The sequence below is a fragment of the Neoarius graeffei genome, chromosome 11, assembly GCF_027579695.1.
Source record: "Neoarius graeffei isolate fNeoGra1 chromosome 11, fNeoGra1.pri, whole genome shotgun sequence".
In the NCBI taxonomy this organism is placed as follows: domain Eukaryota; kingdom Metazoa; phylum Chordata; class Actinopteri; order Siluriformes; family Ariidae; genus Neoarius; species Neoarius graeffei.
Window position 1 is genome coordinate 72,240,693 of NC_083579.1, and position 16,803 is coordinate 72,257,495.

Consider the following 16,803-nt stretch of genomic DNA (forward strand, 5'->3'; position numbering starts at 1 on the left):
TGCCGCTCTGAAGGAGGAGGTTTTTGTCAGAGATCACAGAGTCCTGCAGCACTGTGTCTAATCTCACTGCACACAAATAAACTGCACTGTCATCTGGCTCCAGATTTTTAATGGTAAGTTTCCCTTTATTCCTTCCATCTCCATCCGACTCGAGTTTGTCTTTCAGGGAATCTTCAGGAAACAGGAGATTCATATATAAATATCCAAGAAGCTGTAATTGTTTGTTTTCAGTTTGTTTGTACCACAGCATAACCTGATGGTTTTTTATGGCATGAGAACAGAACAGATCTGTAGATTTCTGTGTCTCTGTAATTATATCAGGAGGAGTCTGGGAAACATCGTTGGCTGCAGTAGACCTTCCTGTATGAAAAGATTAATTCAGAAATGATTGTGTAGATATCTGAAATAATCACTCTTTTCTTTCTGTATCATACAGCATGTTTGCCACTATTACATTAAATTGTGAAAGTTCAGTGTTTACCGATATCGCGAATGAAAAATGCAGTTAAAGTAATGAAGATGATGTTCATCTTGGCTCTTCATCTGAATCAAAGGCAGCGTGTGGAGCTTCTGAGAGGCTCTTACAGAGTTTCATCCATGTCTTAAGGTGCAAAGTGCCCCCATATGGGAGAGGGTGAAACTGCATTGCTGAAAAACAAATGCTTGGAGGTGAGGGAGGGGAACTGAGACTGTTGAAACATGTAGAAAGAAAGAAACTCCGAGAGGTGACACAGGAAGTAAATTATGTACTTGCGCATATCCAGACGGCTGATATATCCAAAACCAGTCAGCTGTTGCGAGCTGCAGCTGTTGTCATAACCCAGAGACTAAGCGTAAAGAAGAGAAACACTCAGCCAAGAAAGGAGCCCTTTTGGAAGAGAAGAATGAGGAGCAAGATTGATTTGCTCAGGCGAGAGATTAGTAAGCTTGAGAGGAAAAGGAACAACCCAAGTGCAAGTGCGAAGGACTTTACACGTATAGTGGGGTGTATATTCACATTCTTTCTCCCTTCCACTAGGAGGAGTCAAGTCTCGGTCTTAACACAGGAACTAATTTTGGGCACTCTGGACTATTTAAGGAAGTGGTGTGTGTTGTGATGGTAGGGGGCCATTAGTTCCTGGTTGATGCGGTGGGACGTGTGGAGCAGCCTTGTTTAACTTTCAGTTGCTCCCGTGCTTACATTAGTTACTCTACAACAGGAGTATGCACTGGCTCTGGAGGGTGCTTTTTAGCGGAAGTTGTTTTCTTTCTCTCTGGTCTAGTGGAGCGTGGAGCACTGTTCATGTGGTATGTATCTGTTAATCTTCCTATCATCTTATATGAGACTTATAGTGATTTAATATCCGTTCTTTTCGCTTCGTTAGCCTGTCCGATTTAGTCGAAGTATGTGTTGGCTTCAGAGTTTTTCTTCCTGGTCCGTAGTGGAGCGTGAAGCACTGTTTATGTGGTATGTATCTGCTAATTTTCTTATCGTTTTATACGGGATTTATAGTGATCTAGTAATCGTTCTTCTTGTTTTGTCAGTTGGTCTGATTTAGTTGGAGCCGGTCTGATTTAGTCAGAGCACGTATTGGCTTCAGAGTTTTTTTCTTCCTGGTCTGTAGTGGAGCGGAAGGATTGTTTCCGTGATTTGCATGTGCTGGAAGCTGCTCGCCTACTGTTCCTATAGCTTTCGCTGTTGCTGTTTTGTCTCCCGTTTGATTTTCCACTTACAGATGGTGGCTGCTTGGCTTGCTTGCGGCTGCTTCACAGTTGCTGTTAGCCTGTAGGCTACTGCACACTTGGGGGCTTGGTGCAAAGCGGCTAATTTGTAGTAATTAAGTGCCTGTTGTGTCTGTAGTTTTTTTTTTTGTTGTTGTTTTGCTTATTTGTTTTGTTTGTGAAATGTACTACAGAGTGGGCTAATGTAGCTGTGCCTGTGATGTTTTTTTTTTTTGTCTTGTGTGTGTTTGTGGGTGGATGTGTATGGTATGTGTGGGCATGATGCCAATTAAGTACATGTAGAAAGAGTGTATGTATGTTTGTGGATCTGTATGACCCGTCTAATTTTGTCTCCTGTGACCAGGGTAGTTGAACTTTTTTTTTTCCCCTCTAGTGGGAGCGCTTCGGGACAATGTTCAGCCCTAGCTGTGAGGAAAGTTAAGTCACATTACGGTGCTCTAAGTATATTTAATTTTTTAGAATTCCAGTAGCTGCTGTAGGTATTTGCCTGATCTGTGTATTTTTCTCTCCCTTTTTGGACAGGAGTGTAGCAATCCAGGCGGGTCCTCGGCTGACCTAGAGGTGGTGGAGCCTTCTCACTTTTTCCTTTGCTGTGTCCACAATGGGTGATTTTTGTTTTGTTCTACAGTTGTGTGTTGTGATTTTGTTTGTTGTGTTTCTTTTCTGGGCCTCTGCCCTTTTCTCTTGTCTGTCAGCCTGGCGTGCTTGGTAAGCCCTAGCTCTGTCCTAGTTCCATTTATTAAAGTAAGCAGTAGGTACTATGGCTAAATGGCTATGTATGTGCAGTGTCCTGGGTTATCTGGAGTTTGTTTAAGTGAGGTGTGATTGGTTGTTGTTTTAAAACCTGTATTTGTTTTATCAGTGGTTGTTATCTATGTATTGTAATAAATATTTTGTGTGGAACATACCTCCCTGGCCTAAGAGTGTTTGAACCTGTGTGTCTATTTCCTTGTCATGGTTACTGTCTTAGTAACTGGTTAATGGTGTCTGGGAACATAACCCCCAGACTGGCATAGTCTACTACCAAAATTTGCATTTATTGCCTGGCCTTTGCTACAAACTGGCGTAGTCAGCAGGATTTCAGTCAGTAAGGCTGGAGAGGTGTGTTTATTTGTTTTTGTTTTGTTTGTTCTTCATTTCTTTTTCTTTTTGAATTCGTTTGGTATTTGTTGTGTGTAGTAGGGAGACAAGGCAGCAGCTGCAATTTTCAGGAACAATTGGTACCTGGCCTAAGGTCGGACTGTTTTGGGGTTTTTTTTGCATAATTTGCTATAGTCCTGACATTTCGGTTCCTATAGTTATGGAGGAGGAAATGCAGCAGTTACGGGAAATGGTTGTACAGTTGCAGGCAGATAATGAGCGCTTGCGTCAAGAGCAAACGGACCCTCAAATGAGCTCCAACCTAATCTTGCCTACACCTGCGGCAGCTGGTTCAGTGCCAATGGCAGGAACCAGCACTCCGGTAATGGAGCTGTTAGTTGTTATACCCCATGAGCGGAAGTGCCCCATGTTCAATGGGAAAACTGGTATAGGGCTGGAGGAATGGACTGAGGAAATACAGGCATGTATGCGAGCGTGGCACATATCTGAGGCTGATAAAGCCTTCTTCATCTTTGATCATTTGGAGGGGGAGGCAAAGCAGGAAATTAAGTATCAGCCCAGTATAGAGCGAAGAGATTCCGCCAAGGTTTTGGCTATTTTACAAGAGCTTTATGGTCTCTCCCAATCATATGTTACCTTGCAACAAGCTTTCTTTGCCAGACAGCAGCAGGAAGGTTAAATCTCACAGGAGTTCTCCCTGGCTTTGATGACTTTGATGGAGCAAGTGAAACAATGGGCTCCAGATGGTGTGCCTAATTCCGTAGTCTTACTTCGTGATCAGTTTGTAGAACATGTACTCAATAATGCCCTTCGCCGGGAATTAAAGCAGTTTGTTCGTTGCCAGCCCACAGCCACCATGCTGGAAGTGCATGGTGAAGCCATGAGATGGGAAAGGGAGGGCTTACCAGGAAGTGTTAGGGCCCGTAGTTTCTCCTTACCTTCAGCTTATGGCGTCCAGTATGCCATGTGTGGCGGTCCCAGTTCCACTTCTCCAACAATGCCAAAAAGCTCTGAACTGGACGAATTAAAAACCATGTTGAAACAGCAGCAGGAACAACTTACCCAACTGACACAGACAGTAGCATCCCTCCAAGCCGCTGGGTTTTCTGGTCACCCTCAGCGCAGTGGCCCAATCATTTGTCATCGATGTCAAAAACCCGGCCATTTTGCTAAAGACTGTGATGGGGAAAGAGTTCCTCGCTCCAACCTTTCTACTCTTCATGTTGCCACATCCAGGTCATCTCAACTGTCGGAGCAGGGAAACTGAATCCCACTGCGTTGCTGAGCCACAACGCAGATGGGTTCTCTACTGGCTCTTTTGTTTCTTCTGCTTCCAGGTTGATGTCCTCTTGTCCTAATATTGATTTCTGCATCGGGGGGGTGGTGGTCTCTTGTTTGTTAGATACTGGGTCAATGGTATCTACAGTAACTGAGAGCTTTTTTCGCTAGCAGTTTGAACCATGGGGTCATGAGCGCCTGCAGTCTTGCCATTGGCTCCAGTTGTGGGCAGCCAATGGCTTGGCCATTCCATATCTTGGCTACTTGGAGTTGGATGTTTTCTTGTGTGAGAGACTTATTCCATGTTGTGGGATCCTGATTGTACGAGACTTCCCAGGCACCCCACCTGCTGTTCCTGGAGTGCTGGGAATGAATGTCATTAGTCGGTGCTACCAGGAGCTTTTTGGGGCCTATGGCCCTGCTTTGTTTGATACCCCGTCAGTGGTGCAGGTTCCTGGTCTGGTTCTCGAGGCTTTGCAGAAGTGTCATCAGTCTGCCATTCAGCCGTTGGACTTGCCTATAGGTACCGCTCGGGTTCGGGGTACCCACACGGTGCGTATCCCAGGTGGGGTGATGCAATTCATACCGTGTACTTGTCCCCCCAGCTGGCTGGTACAGCAGCACTTTTTGAACCTCCTCCATCTGGACTTCCAGCTGGCTTTCTTGCCTTCCCATGTCTTGTTCAGATCATAAGGGGTACAGCTCTAGTCCCAGTGGTCAACATGGGGATGACTGAAGCCTTGCTTTTCCCCCGCATTAGCATGGGGTCCCTGTTCAGATTATTAGCTTTCCTACGGGTATCACGGAAGTTAGACCTACCACTGCGACTGTGTCCACCCAGTTGGTGACCAGCTCTTTGCAGGACAAAATCCAGGCAGTGGACTTGAGCACCTTGTCTGAAGACAAACAGCTTCAGGTCAGGGACCTACTCCAGCGATATAGCTCAGTCTTTTCTGCCCATGAGGGTGACTTGGGTTGCACAAATTTGATATCCCATGATATCCCTTTGCTAGATGATACACCAGTCCATCAGAGGTATTGGCGCATTCCTCCATCTGAGTACAAGACTGTAAAGGCTCACATTAATCAGCTTTTGGAGGCTCAAGTTGTTCGAGAGAGCTCAAGTCCTTACGCTTCTCCTATTGTCTTGGTCAAAAAGATAGATGGGACATTGCGTATGTGTGTTGACTATCGGTTGCTCAATAGTAAGACCAGAAAAGATGCTTTTCCCCTTCCTCGCATTGAAGAAAGCCTTGACACGTTGTCCAGTGCATGCTGGTTCTCAACGTTAGATCTAGCCAGTGGTTACAATCAGGTCCCTGTGTCAGAGCAGGATAAGCCTAAAACAGCTTTTTGTACACCATTCGGCTTGTTTGAATGGAATCGTATGCCTTTCGGATTATGTAATGCTCTCAGTACATTTCAGAGGCTGATGCAGAGGATGTTTGGAGATCAGCAGGGCCAATCACTTCTGCTTTATTTAGACGATATTATTGTCTTTTCTGCATCAGTCTCACAACATTTGCAACGCTTGGAAATCGTCTTGAGTCGACTTCAACGGGAAGGGTTAAAGGCTAACTTGGAAAAGTGTGCTTTCTTCCAGCGGGAAGTTGGCTATTTGGGCCATATCATTTCGAGTCAGGGGGTGTGCACTGACCCGGCTAAGGTCGAAGCAGTGGCTAAGTGGCAGCGTCCCAAGCATGTTTCAGAGTTGCAATCCTTTTTAGGATTTGCCAGCTACTACAGGCATTTTGTTGAAGGTTTTGCGCGATTGGCAGCCCCGTTACATAAGCTAGTGGTGGAGCTAGTGGGTTCAAAGTCTAGGTGGGGGTCGGGGAAGGCTATAGAGACGGTATGGACCCCGGAGTGTGAACAGAGCTTTGAGGCATTGAAGGCCAAGCTAGTTTCTGCCCCAGTACTCGCTTATGCTGACTTCTCGCGCCCATTTATAATGGAGGTCGATGCTAGTCATAATGGCCTAGGAGCAGTTCTCTCCCAGGAACAGGAGGGTAGGGTAAGACCAGTAGCCTATGCCAGCAGGGGGCTCCGGCCCACTGAGTGCAATATGGTGAATTACAGTTCTATGAAACTGGAGTTCTTAGCGCTCAAGTGGGCCATGACGGAGAAGTTTAGGGAGTACCTCTTGGGGCAGAGATGTGTGGTCTTTACGGATAACAATCCGCTTAGCTACTTGCAGTCAGCTAAATTGGGGCGACTGAACATCGGTGGGCAGCTCAGCCTGCAGCCTTCAACTTTGAACTGAAGTATCAATCAGGCCGCAGCAATGGAAATGCAGACGCACTTTCACGGCAGTACATGTCCAGCCAGGATGTAGCTGATCAGGCTCTTCCTGGTACTGCCATTCCTGAAGCCCTGCAGGGTGCTCCAAGCCTAGTGCCAGCAATGCAGTCCATGGTTTGTGTCTTGCCATCTTACACCCCCTCTGACCTTCGGGCTCTACAGGAGGCTGATCTCCTTCTGAAAGATGTGCTGGAGTTTTGGAGGAAACAGGTACAGCCAGCACCGGAGAAGAGGTCACAGGTATCTCTAAAGGTACGGATAATTTTGCGTCAGTGGAACCGCCTAATAGAGCAGGAGGGAGTGTTATATCGTCGAGTGTTCCACCCTGATGGGGATGAGGAGTATTGTCAACTTCTTTTGCCTGAAGTCCTGCAACGGGAGGTGCTTATGCAATTGCACCAAGATCACGGCCACCAGGGTGTGGAGAGGACCACTGACTTAGTGAGGCTACGGTGTTATTGGCCAGGAATGTCAGCGGATGTTAAACAGTGGTGTCAACAGTGTGAGCGCTGCCAAGTGGCTAAAAATTCTGCATCGGGGTCGCATGGGTTTATGGGCCACTTGTTGGCCTCCAGACCCAATGAGATCTTAGCCATAGATTTCACCCTCCTAGAGCCATCTCGTAATGGTTTAGAGAATGTGCTGGTCCTGACGGACGTATTTAGCAAATTCACCCAGACTGTTCCCACTCGGGATCAACAAGCTTCTACAGTGGCGCAGGTTTTGCTAAATGAGTGGTTTTACAAATTCGGGGTCCCGAGTCGTATCCATTCAGATCAGGGAAGGAGTTTTGAGAGCTCCTTAATTCATCAGCTTTGTTGTTTATATGGGGTCTTTAAGTCCCGCACCACCCCTTACCATCCCGCAGGTAACGGGCAGTGTGAGAGGTTCAATAGGACCCTTTACAATCTTCTATATACAACCCTTTACATTGCCTGCGTCACAGAAAAGAGACTGGGCCTCGTGTCTCCCACAAGTGCTGTTTTTTTTACAACTCTACGCCGCACAAGAGCACAGGGGAATCTCCATTCTTTTTAATGTTTGGTCAGGAAGCTAGACTTCCTATTGATTTCCTTCTAGGCCAGGTTAAAGACCCCGTACCTGGGAAGGTCCAAGACTGGGTAGTGGAGCACCAGGTGCGATTAATGGTAGCCTATGAAGGTGCTTGGGAGCGCTTACAAACAGCAGCCAGTTGAAGGAAGGAAAGGCATGACCAGTGAGTACGAGACATGCCCTTACGGGTGGGTCAGTTGGTCTACCTCTGAGACCTCGGAGTCCGGGGTCGTCAAAAGATTCAGGACGCCTGGAGTTCGGTGCTTTATAGGGTGGTAAAGGCTCCCCTTAGTGATGGAGTAGTTTACACCATTGCACTGGCGGATGACTTGCAGAAGGTCCGGCATGTCCATCGGGACATGCTAAAACCCCTGGTGGGACCAGATCCTGGGCCACTGGTGGTAAATTCCCATCCCCCGTCACCAGTAGGTCCAGTGGACCCATTTGATGATCAGGAACTCTGCTTGGTAGGTCCGGTAGTCAGTTCTACCTCCAGACTGCCTAACATGGTGCCAACAGAGGTGCCGGTGCCAACAGCAGGGGATTTGGACTCTGCGGAACCCATAGGGGAGTTGGCACAGGGCCCAATAGAGTCTGTGGCCCCTCTGGCACCTTTAGATCAGCCCAGTACACAGGCTGTAAGCCGGACAGGACGTACAACTGCTGGCCAGCATTCAAACCCCCATCATCTCCCTCGGACAGCAGGGCCTAGTTGTAAGGTTCCTGATTAGGCGGTTGTTTTGTCTAGTGTCCAGTAAGCTCTTGGGTCTGTTGGTTGTCTTCTGTTTTATCGTCGGGACGCCGATACAAAGTTGGGGGATAGATTGTAGTGGGGTGTATATTCACATTCTTTCTCCCCTCCACTAGGAGGAGTCAAGTCTCGGTCTAAACATAGGAACTAATTTTGGGCACTCTGGACTATTTAAGGAAGTGGTGTGTGTTGTGATGGTAGGGGGCTGTTAGTTCCTAGTTGATGCGGTGGGACATGTAGAGCAGCCTTGTTTAACTTTCAGTTGCTCCCGTGCTTACATTAGTTACTCTACAACAGGAGTACGCACTGGCTCCGGAGGGTGCTTTTTAGCGGAAGTTGTTTTCTTTCTCTCTGGTCTAGTGGAGCGTGGAGCACTGTTCATGTGGTATGTATCTGTTAATCTTCCTATCATCTTATACGAAACTTATAGTGATTTAATATCCGTTCTTTTCGCTTCGTTAGCCTGTCCGATTTAGTTGGAGTACGTGTTGGCTTCAGAGTTTTTCTTCCTGGTCCATAGTGGAGTGTGAAGCACTGTTTATGTGGTATGTATCTGCTAATTTTCTTATCGTTTTGTACGGGATTTATAGTGATCTAGTAATCGTTCTTCTTGTTTTGTCAGCTGGTCTGATTTAGTTGGAGCCGGTCTGATTTAGTCAGAGCACGTATTGGCTTCAGTTTTTTTCTTCCTGGTCTGTAGTGGAGCGGAAGGATTGTTTCCGTGATTTGCATGTGCTGGAAGCTGCTCGCCTACTGTTCCTATAGCTTTCGCTGTTGCTGTTTTGTCTCCTGTTTGATTTTCCACTTACAAATGGTGGCTGCTCGGCTTGCTTGCGGCTGCTTCACAGTTGCTGTTAGCCTGTAGGCTACTGCACACTTGGGGGCTTGGTGCAAAGCGGCTAATTTGTAGTAATTAAGTGCCTGTTGTGTCTGTAGTTTTTTTTTTTGGTTTTGCTTATTTGTTTTGTTTGTGAAATGTACTACAGAGTGGGCTAATGTAGCTGTGCCTGTGGTGTTTTTTTTTTTTTGTCTTGTGTGTGTTTGTGGGTGGATGTGTATGGTATGTGTGGGCATGATGCCAATTAAGTACATGTAGAAAGAGTGTATGTATGTTTGTGGATCTGTATGACCCGTCTAATTTTGTCTCCTGTGACCAGGGTCGTTGTACTTTTTTTTTCCCGTCTAGTGGGAGCGCTTCGGGACAATGTTCAGCCCTAGCTGTGAGGAAAGTCAAGTCACATTACGGTGCTCTAAGTATATTTAATTTTTTAGAATACCAGTAGCTGCTGTAGGTATTTGCCTGATCTGTGTATTTTTCTCTCCCTTTTTGGACAGGAGTGTAGCAATCCAGGCGGGTCCTCGGCTGACCTAGAGGTGGTGGAGCCTTCTCACTTTTTCCTTTGCTGTGTCCACAACGGGTGATTTTTGTTTTGTTCTACAGTTGTGTGTTGTGATTTTGTTTGTTGTGTTTCTTTTCTGGGCCTCTGCCCTTTTCTCTTGTCTGTCAGCCTGGCATGCTTGGTAAGCCCTAGCTCTGTCCTAGTTCCATTTATTAAAGTAAGCAGTAGGTACTATGGCTAAATGGCTATGTATGTGCAGTGTCCTGGGTTATCTGGAGTTTGTTTAAGTGAGGTGTGATTGGTTGTTGTTTTAAAACCTGTATTTGTTTTATCAGTGGTTGTTATCTATGTGTTGTAATAAATATTTTGTGTGGAACATACCTCCCTGGCCTAAGAGTGTTTGAACCTGTGTTTCTATTTCCTTGTCATGGTTACTGTCTTAGTAACTGGTTAATGGTGTCTGGGAACATAACCCCCAGACTGGCGTAGTCTACGTACTACCAAAATTTGCATTTATTGCCTGGCCTTTGCTACACACGGATTGAGAAGAAATACAATGTCAGAAAGAAGGGGCTGAATGTTGTAATTGAGGAATTGAAGCAGCGAGTGATAGCCAAGGCTGATTATGTTAATATAGACAGGACCGTATGTTTGAGTACGACCAGAAGAAGCTCTATCAAGATCTTAATGGGAGCACTATGGGAAATGACTGTATGCCAGACACAGAAGAGAGCTGCTACTTTTGGAGCAACATCTGGGATGATCCAGTAAAGCACAATCGGGAGGGAGAGTGGTTGAACGACGTGAAAGAAGAGCTCAGTCAGTGTATAACCCAGGAGAATGTAAAGATAACTGTAGCTGATGTGGGGAAGCAGTCTGAAGGATCCTATACTCAGTAATACTGTGGAAAACTTTTGACCCATAACATGTCTCCCAATCATGTGGAAACTGCTCAGTGGAATGCTTTCCGAGAAAATTTACAACCATCTTGAGACATAGCAGCTTTTCCTGGAAGAGCAGAAAGGATGCCACAAGGGCTCACGAGGTACAAAGGACCAACTTCTCATTGACAAAATGGTTATGCAGAATTGCAAGTGAAGAAAGACAAACCTGGCGATGGCATGGATAGACTATCAGAAGGCATATGACATGGTGCTGCATTCTTGGATACTGGAAATGTTGCAACTGACAGGAATAGCTCCAAACATCCAGTGATTGGTACAGACAAGCATGGCAAACTGAAGAACGATACTGAGGTCAAATGGGCAAAGCCTAGGAGAAGTCAGCATCTGGCGAGGCATCTTTCAGGGTGACAGTTTATCCCCTTTACTCTTTGTCATATGCCTCATACAGCTGTAGATAATTAGCCTGGCTAACGCGACTTCAAAGCTCTCCGAGCTATTGGTCTGGCCAAGATATGAAGCCCAACCGTTTCCCAGAGCCCGTGGTTGACCCGCCTCCCTGAAATGCCTCAGTTTGCTACTGGTCGAAGCCAGAAAAGGCTGTGACGAAGCTTAAACCAATCACATCACTCTTTCCTCTGACGTATGCGACGCGACAGGGCTAACTGGTAGATTAAACTCTTACTGAAGCCGGTCGGGAGCAAGGTGAAAACGTCCTTCCTTTCAATAAATACCTCCAGGGCTGCTCTTTGCTCCGTTTTCAATGAGAACTTCCCGTTGAATGCTTTCAATACAGCATCTATGCGTAATAGATGCGGAAGCATGAATGAAGCGCTTCCAGCATAGATTCTGTAAACAATCTATGGCTTCCGGTTGCAGTTCTACTACGTCAGTGCCTTGAACACGCCTCTACCCAGGGCTGTTGGAGATGCTCAAAGTTGATTGGTTCCCGATTTTTCGGGAGCTTGGAAGAGCTGTAGATAGCTTGCCTGGCCAGACTAAGCTCGCAACAGGCCCTCATGTTGCGTCACGCTTAGGATGGGAGGGCCTAGGCTAGTAGATAATACTCCCGAGAACTAAGGGTAGATTGTCATGCTCCGCCCCAGACTTCCACTCCGAAGATTACTTATCTCCCAGGTCTAATCCGGATCCGGGACGGGAATTCCATCTAGCCTGCATTTCACTTCCTGGTTCTCACTGCTGTGTATAAATAAGCCATTCTCAGACCCTGACTTTGCCAGAACGTCTCGTTTTGCTATTCTAGCCATTTCTGTGCCTTTATTGTGTTCCATGGTTTTTGCTCAAGCTATTTTTCTAGTTCATGGTTTTTGCACTAAGGGTTTTTTCTCGTTCATGGTTTTTGCACATAGGGTTTTTTCTTGTTTATGTTTTTTTGCTTTAGTGTTTTTGTCCTTGTCTGTCTCATGTTTTTGTCAAGTTTTTTGTCTCTTTGTACCTGGACTATTTTTGCCATTTGTTTGTTTACCTTTTTTTGGCATGCTCTTTCCCTGGATTAAATCTCATTATTTATTGGATTACTGCCTGTGTGTTCTGCTTCTGTTCCTAATCTCACCACTCCTAACATAGATACCAACTTGGAAAACAGACCGAGTCCATAAACCATCTTTTATACATGGACAATCTCAAGTTGTATAGAAAAGATGAACGTGAGATAGAGTACAAACATCATCATGATAATGTGGCTAGGATCCTTCATTGGAACATCACCCAATCTCATGGACTCGAAGTAACAGATAAGTGGTATGAGCATAAGCCCGAAGGGGTACTGGAGAGCGAAGAAGTGAAGTTGCTATGGGATTTCAATATACAGACATGTTCCCACATCCAAGCAAGGAGACCAGACCTAGTGGTGATCGATAGAAAGAATGGTTTGTGCAACATTATTGACATTGTCGTCCCTGGAGACACTGGAGTTGCTGAGAAAGAAAATGAGAAAATTGATAAGTACCAGGACTTGCGAAGGGAGGTAGCAAAGTTATGGAACATTAAAGCAAGAGTGGTTCCAGTGGTGGTGGGTGCACTGGGCACAGTCACGCCAAACCTAACTAAACACCTTGAGTCGATTGATGTGACCACAAAGATTGAGCTGCTTCAGAAGGCAGACCTCCTTGGCACAGCACGCCTCCTCAGAAAAGTACTTGAGGCCAAAGGTTACAAGACGTAGCTTGCCGTCAGTACTGAAATTCGATTCCAGCTACCAACTTATAGCTGTGTAACAGTAAATAAATAATAATAATAATAATAATAATAGTTGTAAATCCACAATCATGTATAAAATGCAATTAAAGCTGCTGTAAAATGTAATTAAAAAGACACTAAAAGAGATAATAATAATAATTATTAAGTCATTAAATAATACAATCAATAGCATCAAACAAATCAACAAATAAATAAGTAAATAAGAAAGAATATAAGCACACTTTTTTTTTTAAATCCACCTTTTAGGAATGAAGATTTAAAAAAAAAAAACATGTGAGTTGCTGGATCTATGTCCACATATAAAATTAATTATATTGTGCTACTTTTTCATATTACATTCTATTACATTAATGGCATTTAGCAGATGCTCTTATCCAGAGCGACGTTCAAGTCAACTTTATTGTCAAATATGCTATACATGCTCGACATAGGGCGGCACGGTGGTGTAGTGGTTAGCGCTGTCGCCTCACAGCAAGAAGGTCCTGGGTTCGAGCCCCGGGGCCAGCGAGGGCCTTTCTGTGCGGAGTTTGCATGTTGTCCACGTGGGTTTCCTCCGGGTGCTCCGGTTTCCCCCACAGTCCAAAGACATGCAGGTTAGGTTAACTGGTGACTCTAAATTGACCGTAGGTGTGAATGTGAGTGTGAATGGTTGTCTGTGTCTATGTGTCAGCCCTGTGATGACCTGGCGACTTGTCCAGGGTGTACCCCGCCTTTCGCCCGTAGTCAGCTGGGATAGGCTCCAGCTTGCCTGCGACCCTGTAGAACAGGATAAAGCGGCTAGAGATAATGAGATGAGATGAGATGCTCGACATACAGCACAGGTGAAATTTCAGTCCTCTCTGACCCACGGTGCAAACAGGCAATGCAATAATAAACAGTATAAACACTCTAGATAAGAACTAGACATAGACTAAACACTGTATATATATATATATATATATACACACACACACACACAGACATACATATATATATATATATATATATATATATATATATACACACTACAGTTCAAAAGTTTGGGTTTACTTTGAAATTTCCTTATTTTTGAAAGAAAAGCACTGTTCTTTTCGATGAAGATCACTTTAAACTAATCAGAAATACACTCTATACATTGCTAATATGGTAAATGACTATTCTAGCTGCAAATGTCTGGTTTTTGGTGCAATATCTACATAGGTGTATAGAGGCCCATTTCCAGCAACTATCACTCCAGTGTTCTAATGGTACAATGTGTTTGCTCATTGCCTCAGAAGGCTAATGGATGATTAGAAAACCCTTGTACAATCATGTTAGCACAGCTGAAAACAGTTGAGCTCTTTAGAGAAGCTATAAAACTGACCTTCCTTTGAGCAGATTGAGTTTCTGGAGCATCACATTTGTGGGGTTGATTAAATGCTCAAAATGGCCAGAAAAATGTCTTGACTATATTTTCTATTCATTTTACAACTTATGGTGGTAAATAAAAGTGTGACTTTTCATGGAAAACACAAAATTGTCAGGGTGACCCCAAACTTTTGAACGGTAGTGTATATATATATATATATACACACACCAGGGGCGATTCTAGCATCTGATCTTTGGGGGTGCTTAGCCCCCAGAGCTGACAGAGGCACCTGGCTTGAACAACAGTGTTTCCACGTTTATTCCGCATTTAGACTAGACTTAACTAGACAAGAAGACTAGACTAGACAAGACTAGACTTATGCAATGTTTTAACAGAAGCTGACCCAATAAACTATGATATCTACACATTTACAACCACTGACACAAATATTTACGTTATATTTTTAACTAAACAAGACCTACTACTGCATTTGTAATGTTGGAGCTATTCATTTTGAACAGTGGTAATTGTTAATTAATGTGTTATTGTGTATTGTGTAATAATAGTGTGTATTATTATGATTTTACATTAGCTTACATTAGTTTATATTTTTTGTTATGTTTGTTATATTTTGGTAGTGTTCTTTTGATAGTCATTTGTTTAATTGTTTGCTTCGTGCATGTACATTTCAGTGTCTGTTTTGATTAATTTGCTAATTATTATGATGTTATTTAGACACATGAGGGCAGTAGTGGACACAGGTAAAGGTGGATATAGGTAGGAAGTAGGAAGAGGCCTATATGCACCTGGGTTGTCAACATTCTCAGAAAGTGAATAGTAATAATGCACTCACAATCCATGTCAATGTAGAGAAAACACTGTGTTTGTTTTTGAGTGTTTTAGTGGCGTGGTGAGACCCATAAGGCCACTAGGGTCTTTGTCCTTAGTAGCTGGTGGTTGGCTCACTGCAAGTCAACCTACTGATAGAAAAACTCAAATGCAATAATTCCTCTGACGCACGTCGGGAAAATTCCCCATTGTATTTCCTCATTATTTGATAATATGACCAAAACACATTTTATTTCAGAGGACTGTCTTTAATAGTATGCCACAAATTGAACATTTTGAAGGAAAAAAGTGAATTGTGATGCCTGACCTTATGGGTGAGATCTAATGTCAAAAGTAGTTTAAACAAAAAGGGGGGAAATGAAGATATGTCGCACATCATATTTACATCACACATCACACAAAAACACAACTAGGGGAATACCCTATTTTGGAAGAACTAAACAGTTGGCAAGCTTTGAAAATGTACAGTGGTGCTTGAAAGTTTGTGAACCCTTTAGAATTTTCTATATTTCTGCATAAATATGACCAAAAACATAATCAGATTTCCACACAAGTCCTAAAAGTAGATAAAGAGAAGCCACTTAAACAAATGAGACAAAAATATTATACTTGGTCATTTACTTATTGAGGAAAATGATCCAATATTACATATCTGTGAGTGGCAAAAGTATGTGAACCCCTAGGATTAGCAGTTAATTTGAAGGTGAAATTAGAGTCAGGTGTTTTCAATCAGTGGGACGACAATCAGGTGTGAGTAGGCACCCTGTTTTATTTAAAGAACAGGGATCTATCAACATCTGATCTTCACAACACATGTTTGTGGAAGTGTGTCATGCCACAAACAAAGGAGATTTCTGAAGACCTCAGAAAAAGCGTCGTTGATGCTCATCAGGCTGGAAAAGGTTACAAAACCATCTCTAAAGAGTTTGGACTACACCAATCCACAGTCAGACACATTGTGAACAAATGGAGGAAATTCAAGACCATTGTTACCCTCCCCAGGAGTGGTCGACCAACAAAGATCACTCCAAGAGCAAGGCGTGTAATAGTCGGCGAGGTCACAAAGGACCCCAGGGTAACTTCTAAGCAACTGAAGGCCTCTCTCACATTGGCTAATGTTAATGTTCATGAGTCCACCATCAAGAGAACACTGAACAACAATGGTGTGCATGGCAGGGTTGCAAGGAGAAAGTCACTGCTCTCCAAAAAGAACATTGCTGCTCGTCTGTAGTTTGCTAAAGATCACGTGGACAAGCCAGAAGGCTATTGAAAATGTTTTGTGGACAGATGAGACCAAAATAGAACTTTTTGGTTTAAATGAGAAGCATTATGTTTGGAGAAAGGAGAAACACTGCATTCCAGCATAAGAACCTTATCCCATCTGTGAAACATAGTGGTGGTAGTATCATGGTTTGGGCCTGTTTTGCTGCATCTGGGCCAGGACAGCTTGCCATCATTGCTGGAACAATGAATTCTGAAATATAGCAGCGAATTCTAACGGAAAATGTCAGGACATCTGTCCATCTCAAGAGAAGGTGGGTCATGCAGCAAGACAATGACCCTAAGCACACAAGTCATTCTACCAAAGAATGGTTCAAGAAGAATAAAGTTAATGTTTTGGAATGGCCAAGTCAAAGTCCTGACCTTAATCCAATCAAAATATTGTGGAAGGACCTGAAGCGAGCAGTTCATGTGAGGAAACCCACGAACATCCCAGAGTTGAAGCTGGTCTGTACGGAGGAATGGGCTAAAATTCCTCCAAGCCGGTGTGCAGAACTGATCAACAGTTATCGCAAACATTTAGTTGCAGTTATTGCTGCACAAGGGGGTCACACCAGATACTGAAAGCAAAGGTTCACATACTTTTGCCACTCACAGATATGTAATATTGGATCATTTTCCTCAATAAATAAATGACCAAGTATAATATTTTTGCCTCATTTGTTTGACTGGGTTTTC

General features: G+C 44.1%; 1 long non-coding RNA gene across 1 annotated transcript; it reads left to right on the plus strand.

The window, feature by feature from the left end:
- Positions 1-2,145: 2,145 nt before the first annotated feature.
- On the plus strand, positions 2,146-9,851 carry LOC132893990 (uncharacterized). The gene is made up of 3 exons (XR_009655602.1): positions 2,146-2,327; positions 9,393-9,451; positions 9,542-9,851. It is a non-coding gene; the product is annotated as an uncharacterized LOC132893990 (long non-coding RNA).
- The last annotated feature ends 6,952 nt before the right edge of the window (positions 9,852-16,803 follow it).